This window comes from Nothobranchius furzeri, chromosome 2 (assembly GCF_043380555.1).
Source record: "Nothobranchius furzeri strain GRZ-AD chromosome 2, NfurGRZ-RIMD1, whole genome shotgun sequence".
NCBI classification, from domain to species: domain Eukaryota; kingdom Metazoa; phylum Chordata; class Actinopteri; order Cyprinodontiformes; family Nothobranchiidae; genus Nothobranchius; species Nothobranchius furzeri.
Window position 1 is genome coordinate 93,356,756 of NC_091742.1, and position 18,712 is coordinate 93,375,467.

Consider the following 18,712-nt stretch of genomic DNA (forward strand, 5'->3'; position numbering starts at 1 on the left):
GGCGCTGAACACGACAGAATAAAACCACAAAAGAGCAATAAGGATAATATAAACAACATTAAAACAAATAGATAAAAAGGTCATAACACAAGCAATTAAGATAAAAACCCATCACAGAAAACCAGACGATAAAAACGAGTCTTCTCTTAAAAACCTGCAGCGATGGTGACGGTCGAATAATGAGCGGCAGCTCATTCCAGAGAGACAGATGTGTGTTTCTCTGTAAGTGGGTCACTCTGAACATCAGAGCCTGATTTCTTCTATCGTAGATTATGTTAGATGTTTGTAGCATTTAAAACATTAATTATGACCAATAAGATGTGATATTCCATACAAATATAAAACATCAATCTGATCTTTGAATGTTTAATCAGAAGATTCTAGGGTTCTTTGCTTATTCAGGGACCATAAACACACTTCGTATTAATTCAGACAGAGTCAGTATATAGTTTATAAAATGAATTTAATCATTTTTCCTAAACTAATGATACATGACAAGATATGAATAATGTGAGGTGGTGTGGTGGAAGCTAGATGTTGTAGCAACCGTTCTTTGTATCTGAGAGAAATTGTGAAATCTGGGTGTAAAAGAGTTTGTTGTTTGTTATAAATTAGAGAGTTGTTTATTGATAAAAACCTCATCAGACTCCAGTATGCAGGCTTACGATACCCTGGTATGAGTTGCTCCCGGCGGTCCGGAGAGTTGCGGTCAGAGTGGTGAGGTCACCGGACGTTGAAACCACGATACTCAGAGATTAGTAGCTTCCTCTGAGTTCAGCTTCCCTGGCCATGAGATGCACCCCGGGGTCTGCAGGTTAGGTGTCCAAGGTGGATGTCTGAGAGTTGAAGTAGCTCTGAAAAGAGCTGTTGTGTCTGTAGTCACTTGCAGCGTCACAGAAAGGTTTTGACTTAAGGTCAAAGGTGATTGTTTCAAAAGAGATGCTTCTTTCCCGATTTGGCCGGTTCGAGGGTCAGTGAGAAACTGAATTACTCGGGAAATAATTATTGTTTTATTAAACTACTTTGTTATGATTTCTGGCCAAGTTTGGCCAATCAGAAATTGACACGTTTCTGAGTATTTACCAACATCCCTCAGAAAGCCACGCCCTCCTCAGATACAAAGATGTTTTTAACACTGTGAATGAGAATGTCTTAAAACTCTTGTGTGAGGTGTATGAGTGTAAACAATGATTAACTTGTTAAATCAAACACATGGTGATTTGTGATATAAATGGATCATTGTAAGAACAATATTCATTTCAAATTCATTGATTTAAGCACAGGTTATTCAAACATTTCATTTAAACATCTTGTTCATTAATCACATATGATTATTTAACTTATAACTATAAAATCAGGGAGTCTTCACTTATTCAGAGTGAAGAATGTTGACGTCTGGCTTTCACAGAGAGTGCAGGAACCTTGGGAGAGAACGTTTGTCTGGATGTCTTGTCTTCTGTATGTAAACACACACTGAACAGAACCTTCTGGTTCTGGAAGTCCAAATAGAAAGTGTATTTATGTTGTAGATGAAAGGTCACTATGTTGGTCATTGTAGATGGTGAAAAATTGACCCTTTTGGTACGTTACATGTTTGTGAAGATCAACTCTGACAATATGTAAATGTGATGATGCTGTCAGACCTTAGCAACTGTTGCTATGTTGGCACAAAGATGCTGTAATAGTCGTCATGGTGACATGTTATTGTTGTTATGACACCATGACCTCACCACAGCTGTGCTCTGGACCATGTTGGACAGGACCGATGGTGTTGTGGTCCAGAGGACACTCTGTCTCACTGTTGTCCCAGACAGTCCCTGAAGATCCTTCAGACACGCAACAGTCATCAGATGAGTGAGAACAAAGGACTCCTGGAGGCTTCTTTAATTTGCTATTTGTGTGATGATGTCAGAAGCAGCCCAAGTTATTTAAGACTTAAGTGACTGCTTTGGCCCCCCCACACCACCAGGGGGCCCCGAAGAGCACCAAGATGACATGAGAAAGAAACGGTTTTAATAACTTACTAATAAAAACTAATATTTCACATGGAAAAAAAAAACATTTTTCTATATTACTTTCTGAAGTGTCAATTGGTATTATTTTGAAGTGCAGCACATTTTACACGTTTCAAATTTTAAGAACAAAAAATAGTAATCCTAACTTTTTTTACTGTAAATTCAGTGTTTGTCTGCTGATGTTTCTTTCATATAGTTGAATACCACACTTAAACTAAAAATTAGCGTTTTTTTTTTTGCTCCAGTAAAGCTAAAATCAACATCCACAACAATAACTTAATGATGTGTGAGCTAATTACGAAAGATGCTAACGATGGTGGTCATGTTACTCAAATGGTGTAGCCTAGGAATGGTGTTGACTTGTTGGTATGGGGGGCCCCAATAGAAACCCTGCTTAGGGCCCCACAAAGGCTTAGGCCTGCCCTGGATGATGTCATCAGTAAATAAATGTATCAGATGAACTTTGTTGTGTTCAGATCACTTTTAAAAGATAATTTTTAATAAATGATGGCAAAAGCAAGAATTTATGTCATTCTTCTCACCAAAACCTTTCAGGCTCATATAAAACGCTGCTTTACAATAGATCAGCATCTTCAGTCAGATCCAGGAGAACAGACTCTTAACCCTTTAACACTAACGGTAAAATTAGTAACACCATCACTAACACGTGGGGTGAAAATCGCCATTTTTCCCCCACACTTTAAACCCTGCAGCCAGTATGATGGTGTGGGTAATCTGCCACAGTTTTCCCTGGATGGTAATCAAGAATGTCTTGTATTCCTGATTTAATTTCCGGTGCCTGCCTCTCTGATATCTTGTTGGTGGATTTAAGTTGATTCAGACGGGTTTCAGCAGAAAATCCCACACTGACCTTTAGGGAAAAGCCTAAATATAATTATTATGAATATTGCATTACAAGTGGTGAAATGATTGAGCAGTGTGTCATGAAATAATCGGTGATTCTTCAAAAAGACTTTTAGTTTTTCATTTCATTGTGACTCGTTTATCACACGCTGTTACGACCAGTGGTTGGTAAACATGAAGGACACATAACACAGAGGCATGTGCAAGTTGGTGAAATTCAAACAGTTTTTATTATAAATACAGATTTTAAAAAACAAAGCTCCAATTCTAAAAGTTCAGTAAATAACAGTAAATAACAGTGTTAAAAAGGCTCGTGGTTACATGTTTAAAATGGGGATTCTCAATTAAAACACATCTCAAAAGCTCTAAAACATACCAACACAAAGGTCCACTGACCATACGGAGCTAAGAGGGAGCCAGCACTCGGGTCCCTCGTCTGTTTTAAAAGCCTACAAGTACTCTTGCTTTCACCTATTAAAACGTCTGGACTGAAACCCTTAAAACAGTAATGGAGCCAACAGTGAGACATGGCATGGATCCGGCCTCCTCTGTTGTGTTCTACTTGAACTAGAAGACACGGGACAACTGTGTGCCGTGAACTGGAGCTCAACCTTGTATTCACACTCCCCTCTCCCACACACTAACACACCCCACAGTCCTGACGTGTCCACTGGCAGCAACCAAACAACATCAGCTGAGGCAAGATGACTCAGGTAAGGGCAATGGAATCAAATGCAAACGAGTCCCTGAAGAAGAATAATAAGAAAATATCATTTCTATAGCGCCTTTCAAGATAAAAATCACGAGGCGCTTCACAAAAAAAATTTTGTAAAAATAGAAAAAAAGCATTGTGAAAATGTTTAAAAATTATTTAAAATGAGCAAGAATAAGCAATTGCGATTTAAAAGAAAAAATGTTAAGAGAGAGAGTGAATAGGAAAGAGGGAAATCAGTGGATCCTGAGGAAGGTGGAATAGGTGGGGAGAGCCGAATAAAGAGAGAGTGGTGAAGAAGGTCATCCAAAAGCCAGCTTGAACAAGTGAGTCTTCAGCTGCTTTTTGAAGGTGACCACTGAGTCCACTGATCTCAGGCTCAGGGGGAGAGAGTTCCAGAGTCTGGGGGCCACAGCAGCAAATGATCTGTCACCTTTGGTCTTTAGCCTGGTGCTGCACAACCAGTAGGCTTTGATCACTGGACCTCAGGGACCTGCTGGGGGTGTATGGACTAGAAAGATCACCATTGTAAGATGGTGCTTGTCCATGTAAGGCCCTATAGACCAGAACCAGGATCTGGAAATGAACCCTGAAGTTGACTGGCAGCCAGTGAAGCTGGAGGAGAAGCGGGGTGATGTGGGTGTGTTTGGAGGACTTGGTCAGAAGCCGAGAACAGGCATTCTGAACCACCTGTAGACGGTTCAGGGAGGCTCTGCTCAGACACGTGAAAAGAGAGTTACAGTAGTCTAAGCGTGAGGAGATGAAGGTGTGGAGAATTGTCAGAGCGAGACAGAATGGGACTCAGCTTAGCAATGTTCCTGAGATGGAAGAGCGAACAGGAGAACTGACATGAGAATCCAGGGTGAGAGCTGGGCCAAAGGTCACGCCAAGATTCCTGATGGAAGGTTTGGTGTGGGAAGCAAGCTGACCAAGAGAGTCTCTGACTTTGGGAACCAGCTTGTCTGGGGCACAGATGAGGATCTCAGCTGAAGAAAGCTCCCAGCCATCCAGGTTTTGATAGAGTCTAAGCAGGTGTGTAACAGCTGCAGCTTAGACATCTCATGGGGCTTAAAGGAGATGTACAATTGGATGTCATCTGCATAAAGATGGTAGGAGATTCCTTTGAAGTAGCTCAGGATGTGCTGAAGAGGAAGCAGATAGAGGAGGAAGAGTAGAGGCCCCAGCACAGAACCTTGTGGGACACCATGGGTAAGAGAGGTGGTGGAGGACCTAAACTGTGAGATGGCCACAGAAAAGGAGCGCTCAGAGAGATAAGAGGAGAACCACTCCAGAGCAGATCCTGATAGGCCTACCCAGTCTCTCAGCCTCTCCAGTAGCAGGTGATGGTCAACAATGTCAAAGGCTGCAGTCAGGTCCAGCAGGACCAGAACAGAACAGTCCCCTGCATCACTGTGAGTCAGAAGGTCATTGGAGACCCTAAGAAGAGCTGTTTCAGTAGAATGAGCTCTACGAAAACCTGACTGGAAGCTATCATAGATGTTATGTTCATCAAGAGCAGCTGTTAGTTGTTTAGCCACAACCTTTTCCAAGCTCTTAGAGGGGGGAAGATGTGACAATGTGAGTGTCCTGTCACAATGTCCCGATTGATCATGCGCCCTGGCTACTTGGCCAAGGGGATGTCCCTTTGGCTGACTGGTTAGAGCGTATGACTCTCACTCAGGAGTCTGGGGATCGAATCCCGCCCGGGCCCTCATGTATCCACCTTGCCACAGGAAGTTTAGAGATGGGTCTGAAGCTGCTATGGAGAGAGGGGTTGAGACTCGGTTTTTTAAGAAGCGGGTGGATTACAGCATTCTTAAAGTAAGCAGGGACCTGACCAGAAACCAGAGAAGCATTAATTATAGAGAGCACGCTGGGACCGATGGACTGAAAAGCACTTTTAAACAAAGATGAGGGTAAGATGTCGAGGGGGCATGCAGAGGTCTTCATAGAGTTAACTAGTTTGGTTAACTCAGGCAAAGAAACCGGAGCAAAGCTATCTAGGACTGTACAAAAGGCCCCATAGTTTTGGGTTCTCCTTTCTATTCTGTTCAGTTGTTCACCTGTAGTTGCTTAGAGTGACCTGTAGATGTCACCCCACCACTTTGGATGGGAGAGGTTTTGGATAGGTGATTACGTGGGTGAGATCTATATGAGTGTGTTTGCTCCCGATTATCAGCAGAGAAGTCATTTCGTGAGAAGTGTGCGTTACTGAGCAACGTAAGTCTGTGATGGGTGAGGATGTGCGGATAAAATGTGTTTGTGACTAGTCGAAGTTAGAGGGAAGTGACGATGTTTCTGTTTGTGTCACTAGCGAGTGCTAAGCTAAGCTAAGCTAAGTTAGGCTAGCTCTCCTGCCGTGTGATTGGGGATAATTGTGTGCTGAGTTAGCTCAGTGGGTTTATATATAGGATGTGGGTAATATCTGGTTTATGGTAGCAAAGGGGACGTTAGTTTCTTTCCTACCTGTGTTTCTGTTGATGTACTCTGAGTTACTATTATGAACATTTTAGTGATGTAATATTTTCTTTCTGTTCATTTCAGAGACCACACACACACACACACATACACACACACACACACACACCTGTACCTAAACTTGTATGTAACACCTGCTCCTCCAACAAGCCTGTTACCTTTGACTGTGTGGAGGCAATACAAGAGTTTAAACCATCCTGGGCGTCTTCGGCGTCTTCTTCCTGAATCGCCATCCGGGCCTAGAGTAGTGTTCTGGCCGACACTCCGGGGAGTGGCAGCTGCAAACCTGAATCAACACCTTACAGTCCTCCCCTTCCGGGTTATCTACCCAACACTAGTGGTCCTTCGAGCCGGATGTAAGCTGCTTCTACCATAACAAGATGGATGACATTCAGAACTGAGCTCTTGGTGCACGCCCACGGCGTAATGTACGTCGTCCCCTACGTTATGAAGCTTATGAGACTGACTTCCCCTGGCTTGGTGCAGGTTACCGGGAGGAAAGTGAAATAAGAGGTGACACCCGTTCTTCCCACCATCCGCCGTCTGACCCCTCTGAAAACTGCTCATACAGCCAAATCACACTAATGAGAGCAGAGTTGGAGGATGTACAACGTGAAAAGTTCCTGTTACAGCAATCACATGACCAGATGAGAGCTGGGCTGGCTGATTTCCAGGCACTTCATGCTAGTTTGCTGCAGCTGTTGGACCGTGCAGAGAGTCTGCAGCTCAATCCACAGACAAGAAGCCCTGCTGTTCATCTCCAGCCACCCCCTACTGAGGAGGAATAGGACTGGCCTCTACCACCTCCTCCGGTTACGTTCACGGAGGAACCTGTCCCCAGTCAAAGCCCAGTCACAGATCGCATCGACACGATGATGAAAGAGCTTCAGGCTCTAAAGAGGGAGTCTATGACTGCACAGGAGGGCCGGATTATTCCCCCACCTGAATCTAAGCCGAGGTTCACGTCTCCTCAGCTAAGGCCCACCTACCCTCCAGCGCCACCTCCAAGTGGACACCTCCCTCCATTGCAACCACTACCAGCTCCGACTCCGTCCCCATCCACTCCTTTCTCCTCCTCCCAGATGCATAGACCCTTTGGCTTGGCTGCGGCCCCGGATATGAACTACAGGGGGCCTCGTCCAAGCATTCCCAAGCTCACACGTCGTGATCCATGAGAATTTGCCCGACTGAAGATGGCGCTAGAGAACTTACTGCCCTCGGAGAGTTCAGAGCTCTTCAAGTACCACGTCTTGTTAGATCACTTCAACTTAGAGGAAGCGAAGTTGATAACGGATGCTTATATCCATTCTGCCACGCCCTTCAGTGACACCATGCATGCTCTTAATGACCGGCTTGGACAGCCCCATCAGCTTGCCCTGCGGAGTATTGCTGCTGTCATGGACTCACCTGACATCCGCCCAGGGGATGCAGTCGCCTTCGAGCGATTCTCTCTCCACATCCAGTCGCTCGTGGGCATGCTGAAGACTTTGGGCACAGATGGGGAGGTCGAACTCCAGTGTGGCTCCCATGTGGCTCGAATCCTGGGTAAACTCCCTCTAGAACAAAGAGCTGATTTCCGTCGGTGCATGTACAGCCATTCTGGTCAGGCATACACTCTGGACGACCTGTCTACCTGGTTAAAGTACAAATCCTGGTGTCAGGGCTATGACAGTTCACCCACTCCAATGATCACCAAGGAGAAATGTGATGTCAGACCAAGTAGGCGCCCTGTTGCGGTTCTTCACGGTGCAGAGACCTCACCCAGGTCAGTAGGTACCACTCCAAACAAAGCTAGGCAGCAGCCCTACTGCGCCTTCTGTAATAACCGTGCTCACCACCTGAGTCAGTGTCCAGAGATCGTTAAGCTGAGTCGAGAACAGCTCACACACTGGATAAAGACCAACAAGAGGTGCTGGCGTTGCGCTCGCTCCCATCAGGCAGCCCAGTGCACCCTCAAGAAACCCTGCAGCCTGTGTCAGGGTCGTCATTTGCAGGTCCTTCACGACATTAATTCCAAGCCATTACAGACCCTAGGCCCAGCGTCTGCTCCCCCACGAGAAAGTGAGAATCCTACAGGCGTCCTGTACCTCGACCGTCCTACAGAGAGCAGCCAAGTTCTGTTAAAGGTTGTCCCAGTCATTCTTCACCATAATGGCAAGACCTTGAGCACTCACGCAGTTTTGGATGATGGGCCAGAGAGGACTATGCTGCTGCCCACCGCTGCCCAGATCCTTGACCTTCAAGGCATTCGAGAGACCCTTCCATTGCACACTATCAGACAAGATGTGCAAACTCTGCATGGCTCATGTGTCTCATTCGAGATCTCTGCAGGTGGCAAACCTAAGCTGAGGTACAAGATCTGCAACGCCTTCACCGCTACCCGTATCGACCTAGCTGAGCGCAGCTATCCTGTGGAGTCCTTGCAGCGGAAGTACAGACACCTCAGAGGCCTGCCTCTCCAGGCCTTTAAGAAGGTCAAACCCCTCCTTCTCATTGGCAGTGACCACCCACAGCTCATCACTCGCACTGAAGCTGTTTTTCTCGGTCCACCGGGTGGTCCCGCTGCTATGCGCACCAGGTTAGGGTGGACACTACAGGGCCCCTCCAGCCTTATCGGTTCCTTTTCGCTGCCACAACAGTGCCTATTCACGACCGCCATCCCTCCTCAGATGAGTGAGTTACTCAAACATGTGGAGAAGTTATGGCAGGTAGATGTCGTCCTAGTACCAGAAGGCAAAGTGGTTACTCGGTCAAGAGAAGATAACTATGTAGTTAACCTGTTGGAGCAGAAGACAGTTCGTATGGATGTTGAGGGCATCAACCGCTATGCCACCCCCCTCCTTCGCCGCCAGAACATGCCACACCTTAAAGCTAGCCCTAACGTAGTCGTTCCCAGTTTGAGGAGTGTGGAGAGAAGGCTCCAGAAAGATCCAGAGCGGGCTAAGATCTACGGCGCGGAAATAGAGAAATTGGTCCAGGCCGGTTCGGTGATTAAGGTGGCCCCCTCTGAGGTTGCTCCAGCAGATGAGTCATGGTTCATCCCTCACCACCTTGTTAGTCACAATGGCAAAGATCGCCTTGTGTTCAACTGTTCGTTCCAGTTCCAAGGCCAAGCCCTCAATGACCATGTTCTACCTGGGCCGACCCTGAGGGCCTCCCTCCTTGGTGTCCTCCTTCGCTTTCGTGAGCATGCCGTAGCCATTAGTGGTGCCATAAAGGGTATGTTCCACCAGATTCGCCTCCTTCCTGAAGACCGTTCCCTTCTGCGGTTTGTGTGGCGGGATCTGCACCCTGAGGCACCTGTGGCTGTCTATGAATGGCAGGTCCTCCCCTTCGGTACAACCTGCAGCCCATGCTGTGCAACCTTCGCTCTGCAGCGCCACGTCAGGGATCACACTGACAGAGATGATCCAATACGTCACTCTGTGGGACAGTGTTTCTATGTTGATAACCTCCTTCAGAGTGTACCAACCCCTGAAGAAGCTCGGGACCTAGTGGACCGGCTAAGAGCCCTCCTGTCTTCGGCTGGATTTGTCCTTCGCCAGTGGGCCAGTAATGAACCCAGCACCATTGGCCACCTACCTGAAGACCTCAGATCCACAAGTGCAGGACTTTGGCTCACTCAAGACAAATCGGACACCTCCGAGCCAACTCTGGGCCTTAGCTGGCACTTCCCCTCGGACACTTTGGGGTACAAGCACCGCAAAGTCAGTTATAGCGCCCCCACTATGCGGAACATTTATAAGGTTCTCGCAAGCCAGTACGACCCACTTGGCTTCATCCTACCGTACACTACCCGAGCCAAGATGCTGGTGAGGCGCCTTTGGGATCAACAGAGGGGGTGGGATGACCCGCACCTTCCGCCAGAACTGCTACAGCAGTGGGAAACCTGGGAAGAGGAGTTGTCGTTCCTTGCACAAGTCCTGCTTCCTCGCCCTTATCTCCCAAAGCACATCACAGAGTCAGTCAGTGAGAGAGAGATTCACATCTTCTGTGATGTGTCGGAACAGGCTTATGGTGCAGTGGCCTATATGAGAACAGTGACGGGTGATGGCAGCTCCCATCTGGCCTTCCTGATGGCCCGCTCCCGTGTTGCCCCTAACGCATTCTCACCATACCCAGACTCGAACTGTGTGGTGCCCTCTCTGGAGCGCACCTCTCCCGTCTCCTTAGAAATGAGCTCACCCTGGACATGGAGAGAATAGTGCTGTGGTCTGACTCCACCACTGTACTCACCTGGTTGAGGTCCGAGTCATGCCACTTCAAGGTCTTCGTCGGCACCCGCGTGGCTGAGATCCAGGAAATAACTCAAGCGCACACCTGGCGCTATGTGGATTCAGCCCAGAACCCCGCGGATGATATAACCCGTGGGAAGACCCTTTTGGACCTGGCCAGACCCAACAGATGGAGTCAAGGGCCTCCTTTCTAAGTCCAGAGCAGTGGCCTCCAGAGCCGAGTGGCACCCTGGCTGAGCCACCAGGCTCATCTGAGCTCCGCAAAGAGACCTTTTGTGGAGTTTCTACCACCTTTGACCCCGCCACCTCAAACTTCAGCGGATATGACACCTGGGCGGAGCTGCTGGAGGCGGTTATTACACAGCTGCATGGGGCGGCCAGAGGCGGGGGAACTTCATCAGCTCAGGACTATATTCAAGCGGAGAAGCACGTTTTGAGAGAAGCTCAAAGGGAGAGCTTTCCTGAGGAGTATCGGCTTCTTAAGCAGGGGAAGTCTGTCCGTCGCAGTAGTCGTCTCCTCGCACTGTCCCCTGAGTTTGACCGTGAGGATGAGGTTATCCGTGTAGGGGGACGTCTCCGCCGCTCTGAAGATCTTGCATTTACCAACTCGCACCCCTTAGTTTTGGATCCAACACATCCGGTCACCAGCTTGCTCATTCAGGATGTCGACAGTCGTCTGCATCATCCAGGACCAGAGAGAGTTTTCGCGGAGATTCGGCACACTCATTGGATCCTGAGAGGCAGGGAAGCGGTTAGGCGTTTCCAGAGGACCTGTCTTGAGTGTCGCAGATGGAAACCCGACCAGCGGTTCCCAAGATGGCTGACCTGCCAGTGGCACGCCTTCGCCTTTACAAACCTGCCTTTTATTCGACAGGTATGGACTGCTATGGACCCTTTGAGGTCAAAATTGGGCGCCGTGTGGAGAAAAGGTGGGGCATCATATTTAAGTGCCTTACTGTCAGAGCGGTCCACCTTGATGTCTTGACCTCCATCGACACAGATGCCTTCCTAATGGCACTTCGTCGGTTCGTTGGCAGGAGAGGGACCCCAGCTGAGTTGTACTCAGACCAGGGACCCAACTTCCGTGGAGGAGAAAGGGAACTCCAAGTAGCTTTCACGGCCATGACTGCTGACCTGCAGAAGCTCCTGGCTCCCCAGAAGATCATCATTCACTTCAATCCACCAGCGGCTCCTCATTTTGGGGGAGTGTGGGAGCGGGAGATTAGATCTGTCAAGACGGCGCTCTACACTACAGTAGGATCTCAACCCGTACAAGAGGAGGTCCTCCGTACGGTCCTTGTGGAGGTGGAGGGCATCTTAAACTCCAAACCACTAGGTTATGTCCCGTCCGACATCAGTGATCCTGATCCAGTGACCCCCAACTGTTTTCTGATGGGGCGGCCTGATGGGGCGCTTCCTCAAGTCGTTTACCCTAAAGAAGAGCTCCTGAGTCGCAGCAGATGGAAACACTCTCAGGTGCTGACTGACCACTTCTGGTCTCGATTCATCCGACTGTACCTTCCGAGCCTACAGCTTCGCCCAAAATGGCAGTCATCCCCCGCGGACGTCACCGAAGGTTCGGTGGTGATTATCATAGATCCTCAGCTACTCCGCGCTTCCTGGCTCCTGGGTCGCATCTCCAAGGTCTACCCCAGTCCCGATGGGCACATCAGGTCTGCTGACGTCAAGGTGGGAGACAGGACCTTCACCCGACCTGTGGCGAGGCTGGTGGTATTGCCTGCCCTCCCGGACGAAGACAAAGGACAGTCACAGTGACTTTATTAGAGAAGTTACCTTTTGTTGTGAGCAAATGTACTTCATACATTTGGGGGCGATTGTACAAAAGGCCCCATAGTTTTGAGTTCTCCTTTCTATTCTGTTCAGTTGTTCACCTGTAGTTGCTTAGAGTGACCTGTAGATGTCACCCCACCACTTTGGATGGGAGAGGTTTTGGATAGGTGATTACGTGGGTGAGATCTATATGAGTGTGTTTGCTCCCGATTATCAGCAGAGAAGTCATTTCGTGAGAAGTGTGCGTTACTGAGCAACGTAAGTCTGTGATGGGTGAGGATGTGCGGATAAAATGTGTTTGTGACTAGTCGAAGTTAGAGGGAAGTGACGATGTTTCTGTTTGTGTCACTAGCGAGTGCTAAGCTAAGCTAAGCTAAGTTAGGCTAGCTCTCCTGCCGTGTGATTGGGGATAATTGTGTGCTGAGTTAGCTCAGTGGGTTTATATATAGGATGTGGGTAATATCTGGTTTATGGTAGCAAAGGGGACGTTAGTTTCTTTCCTACCTGTGTTTCTGTTGATGTACTCTGAGTTACTATTATGAACATTTTAGTGATGTAATATTTTCTTTCTGTTCATTTCAGAGACCACACACACACACACACACACACTCACACTCACACACACACACACACACACACACACACACACACACACACACACACACACACACACACACCTGTACCTAAACTTGTATGTAACACCTGCTCCTCCAACAAGCCTGTTACCTTTGACTGTGTGGAGGCAATACAAGAGTTTAAACCATCCTGGGCGTCTTCGGTGTCTTCTTCCTGAATCGCCATCCGGGCCTAGAGTAGTGTTCTGGCCGACACTCCGGGGAGTGGCAGCTGCAAACCTGAATCAACACCTTACAGTCCTCCCCTTCCGGGTTATCTACCCAACAAGGATGATGGGCCTGGTTGGAGTCGGGAGAGGCAGCGATAAGGCTGAAGGAGAGATGCTAGATCTAACCTTATTGACTTTGTCCACAAAGAAAGACAGAAAGTTCTCACAGTTTGCAACAGAGTGGATGGAGGCTGTAGGAGAGGCAGGAGACACGATGCTGCTGATGGTGTTAAACAGCACCTTGGGGTTCCCTTTGCTCTGGGACACCAGGTTGGAGAAATAGGAAACCCTGGCGTCTCTGACTGCAGAGTTAAAGGATGTCAGAAGATCCTTTAGGTGAAGCAAATGGACGTGGAGATGGGTTTTCTTCCACAAACGCTCAATTTTTCTGCATTGGCGTTTCAGGCTGCGAAGGCTGTCATTAAACCGGGGAGTAGGGTTCACTGCAGGAACTGATCTGGTTCTGACAGGACAGATGTTGTCCAGAATGGAGAGGCAGTGCTCGTTGAACTGAGAAGTTAAGGAATCTGGGTCGTTATCAGAAGAACAGTGTGGATAAAAAGCAGCAGAAAAATTGCTAGCTGTGCTCTCATTAAGAAAACGAGAACTAACCATACGGCGAGCAGGAGGTGGGGACGCAGAAACTGACAAATTAAAGAAAATGCAATGGTGATCTGAAATATAAACATCCTCAGGACAAACACTGTCAGCATTTAGACTCAGGGTAAAAACAAGGTCTAGAGTGTGCCCCCTGGTGTGTGTGTGGGGCCAGAAACATGCTGGGTAAAGCCGAAGGAGTCCATAAGGCTGGAGAAATTCATGGCAAAGAGATCGGAGGGATCATCAACGTGGATGTTAAAGTCACTAACAATCACCAGTCTGGAAAGCTTCACAGTGGAGGATAGAAAGTCACTAAACTCCTGAAGGAAAGAACTGTTTGGACCAGGTGGACGATAGACCACAGCACAGTAGAACGGGTCCTTACGCCCGACTTTAATCAGCTGCAGTTCAAAGGAAGCAAAGTGACCAGAGGTTGTAGAGCTACATTGAAGATGGTCTCTGAAAACAACAACTAGGCCTCCACCACAACCAGAACCCCGGGGCTGGAAAAGAATAACCACTCGGGCAGAGTTCAATCAGAGCAGAATAATCAGATGTTTGCTGCCAAACTTCAGTCAGAAACAGAAAATCCAGGTTTTTAGAGAGAATTAGATCATTGAGCAGGAAGGTCTTATTGTTAACAGAGCGGGTATTTAATAGAGCCATACTGAGTGAGGTGGAGGAATCAGAAACTACAGAAACAGCTGGAGTTAGTGGACGTAAATTAGCAGGGTTAGATCCACGGTGTTTATAAAAACCACTTATGGAGGGAACAGGAGGAGAAACCACTGAGGAATGAGGATAAACCAACCTTAAAAAACTTGGACGGAGAAACCACGCTGCAACGCGGCCTGGCGGAAATGCGGAAGTGGCGATCAGGTCATTATTTATATCTTGTCATGTTTAATCATTAGTTTAGAAAAATAAAATTCCTTTTTAACTATATACCTGACTCTGTCTGACTTAATACAAAGTGTGTTCATGATCTCTGAACAAGTAAAAGTAACTATAATCTTCTGATTAAACATTCAAAGATCAATCAGGTTGATATTTCAGATTTATATGGAATCATCACATCTTATTGGTCATAACTAATTTGCAGTTGTCACGCTATAATGTGTGACCGCTACAAAGGGAGCCTAAAGTCACACCCATCTATTTCGAGAAGTGTCATTTAGAATCGTAGGATGAAAAAAAATAAAACAAATTATTAAATAAAAGAAAAGAATAATTTTGGGATGATGTCCAAGGAAGGTCCCGGATATTTCATTTAGCAGCAAAGTGCCCTGTGATTTTTATCTTGAGAGGCACTATATAAAAGATTGGGGGGTTTTTTGTCTTTAAGGTAAATGTGGTGCAATAACATTTGTCTTTTTATCACAGGTAGAAAACAACAGCTACACTTACTCAAAATCGTAGGTACAAGTACACAAATTTGCACATTTTGAGCCACACATAAAAATAAAAATACCTACAGTTACAGTTTTGCCCCAGTATATCCAAAAGATATGGTGCAAAAATCTTTGTGTCTCGAATCTGGGAACGTGAAATCACAGAGAAAATTTCTATCATTCACAGATACAAAACAACAGCTGCACTTGATCAAAATCTTTGGCAAAAGTAGAAAAATTGTATTCGTTGAGTCACACATCAAAAAATTCTTACAGTTACAGTGTTGGCCCAGTTGATCCAGAACAAATGGTGCAAGACACGTCTACTTACTTGTGTGTGAAAAAAATAACTTGTGCCTATTTTACTGTCACTCACAGATGCAAAACTACTGTTACACTTCACACATTCTTCATTGCAGTTACACAAATGATTTACAGCAAGTTACAAAATGTGGAATTTCTGCTCTAATGATTTTGCACCATTTAATCCAGCACATTTAGAGAATAACTCATTCAAACCTTTGTTTGTTTGTTTGTTTGTTTGTTTGTTTGTTTGTCCTTCCCACATGCACAAGTGAGAAAATGCAATTGCACAAAACTGCTGATGTGAGTCACAAATGCTGCAAGAAACCCGAGCAAACAGAGACAGAGAGCCGGAGAAGGATCCCGGCAGAGTGAACATCGGGTTATGGCTTGTGCTCCGGATTTGCGTTGGCTGAGGGGGTTGTTCGGGTGGTCGGCCGATGGTCTGTATGGGCCCGGTAAGACGGTGGCCCGACTTCACTCTGCATCTGCCTCATTTGTGGCGATGGATGAGGAAGAAGGGAGCGGGAAAGACTAGTGTGACCGTTCATTCGGCTGGGTCGGGGGCTGGTAAGAGAGACCGTGGGGGAAGCAGTGATGCTTTGGACGGAGATTGGGATGCGCAGGTGAAGATGCACAGGCTTCAGGAGGGCAGCTTTGAGGTCTTCATCAGGGCGGAGGCAGGTGTGCGTTTTGCAACCTCTAACCCATTCGCTGTGACCAGGGAGCTGTGTGCGGTGATAGGGGATGTTCTTGATGCTATGGTTATGTTTAGTGGGCTTTTGACAGTGGTATGTTGGACGAAGGCCCAGTGCCTCAAAGCGCTGAAACTGGAGGTGTTAATGGGGGTGGGGGGGACTGTTACTAAATTGCGTTCTGGTGCTTTGGTTAAGGAGGTAGTATACGGTATATCAAACAACGTTTCTGAGCCTGATGTGTTTGACTTCCTGAGTGGGCCGGCAGTGGTGGCTGTTCAGCGTCTGGGGTTTGATGCCCATGGATCCACTTCACTGTTGATAACTTTTGACACGGTGGAGCTCCCTGCTTGTGTCATGTTGGGCTTGCTCAACTACTCAGTTAGGGCATTTGAGGACTCTCCTTTTATGTGCTGTAGGTGTCAGGGCTTTGGGCATGTGGCTGTGTGTACCCAAAAGAAACCCATTGTTGGTGTGTGTGTGTGTGTGTGTGTGTGTGTGTGTGTGTGTGTGTGTGTGTGTGTGTGTGTGTGTGTGTGTACTTTCTTTGACATTGAATGTGGTACCATTAGTTTATCCATTTAAATATAGATTCACTAGAATAAATACAATGAAGTTTATCTCTCACCAAAATATTAATATAATAAAATATTTACTAAGGAATCACAATGTAACCATAGAAACACTACTTGGTATTTATGTTGTTTGTGTGTGTGTGTGTGTGTGTGTGTGTGTGCGCGTGTGTGTGTGTGTGTGTGTGTGTGTGTGTGTGTGTGTGTGTGTGTGTGTGTGTGTGTGTGTGTAGTCAGTGACTTGATGCAACCTGCTGGGTTCCTTATACAAGAAACTTTTTACTGGCTTAATGAACTGACCTGTATTGGAATGTTTACTGTGTGAAGTGCCTTGAGACGACTCTTGTCGTGATTTGGCGCTTTATAAATAAACTGAAATGAATTTTATCATGACCAAATCGTCTTAGGATGCACTTTCTGTTCCTTTTGAGCGCAGCAATCGGTTCTATACCTTCACTAAAACAATTAGGTTATGGGTCAGAAGTATAACAAAATGTAGTGTATTTGTTTTTTCGGGGCTTTTGATGAAACCGCTAAAAAAACGAGAAACCTGGCTGCAGACCTCCACTGTCAGGGTGCTTCCGTTGGAGGCTCTAAATACAATTCTTAGTGCTGTTTTGGTTGAATCGCTCTCCTCACAAATGCATCTATTTTTAAATATTACGTAAAATCTATAAATTATTTTTTTATCGTTCATATATAGTTGTCATTTATTTAGTAAACCTTAGTTTTGTTTGTCATTTTTGTTGTGTGTTTTCAGTTTTCCTTTACTGTTGCACAACGTGGTCATTATGATATATTCTGTCATAATCTAAGACGTAATATTAAACAATAAATGCGTTTGTGAGGAGAGTGATTCAACCGAAACAGCATTCGGGATTTTATTTAGAAATAAGACGACCAGAAGTATGTTAGCATTTTATGTTGAGAGCTATCCCGGCCATTCGTTAATTCATTTAGAAAAATTACAACCGTAAGCATGTTAAATGACAACTAATAATGAACTATAGAGAAATAATTCATAGATTTTACGTAATATTTTATATTGAAACCTATCAATTACAAACCTTTGCCCATAGGCGTCATTTTAACCGGGGACGCCGGGGACATGTCCCCGGCAAAATTCGTGATTGGCAGCTGTGTCCCCCCCACTCTCAAAAAAGCCTGCTGATGAGGATTTTTGTTTTACCAGCTCAGATCTTATACCAGGGGTCGGTAACCTGTTCCCATCAAAGAGCCATTATTACCCATTTCCCACGGTAAAGAAAACACCGCAGCAGTCGCAGCGTTGCGGGCGGGGCCTACTCTCAGACTGCAGAGCGCTGCTCACAACAGGTGACAGCAGTCGGGGGCATCGCACCCGTGGGGGATTCAACACCCACACTTTTCCAGCTGTTTTGCTCACCTCCACACCAGTCTGGTTTATTTACGTCGCACTCACTCTGTTTGCCTCATCTCCTTCTTCACCTCCCAGCCGATGTCGGGTTTCCAGGAGAGCAGGAGAGGGAGGGACGGAAGAGCTCGACTGAATTCATAATTTTACATCTTGACATTAGCTGTACAAAGTCTGAGTTTGATAAAGTGAAGAACAACCATTTGCAGAGGTTTATAACTGGCGCGGCGCCAGGTTTTCATTTTTGGGTGGGCAACGGTAATTTTGGACGGACCTTAATAAGCAGTGACTTAAGTGAAGCAGGCAGGTCGCGCTAGAAAATTTAGTTTAAAAAGACGTCATAAATGTTTTCCCCCGTCATTTTTATTTCTAAAATATGAAGTAAAAACTCCCAATTTAATTTTCATTCATTTGTCATTAATATTTAGTCTACAACCGTGCGTTAAGTGGACCAACTTCCAGTAAACGCAAAGCATCCAGTCCATCTCTCCAAATGCGTAAAATGTGCATCAGCCGCTAGTTAGGCGTGCCGCGCGCACCGTCAGCTACGTCAGCCCAGACAAGAGCAGAGCAACTAGAGAAAGAATAGAGGATAATTCTGTCTGGATGTGGATGGAGATTACATTTTACATCAGCCTGATCATCATTTAAATACGTAAACCATCACCTGTCTTCTAGTCCACGCTATCAGCATTATTTTAATTGGTGTGTGTGTGTGTGTGTGTGTGTGTGTGTGTGTGTGTGTGTGTGTGTGAGTGTGTGTGTGTGTGTGTGTGTGTGTGTGTGTGTGTGTGTTTTCCACTTCAAACACTGGTCTAA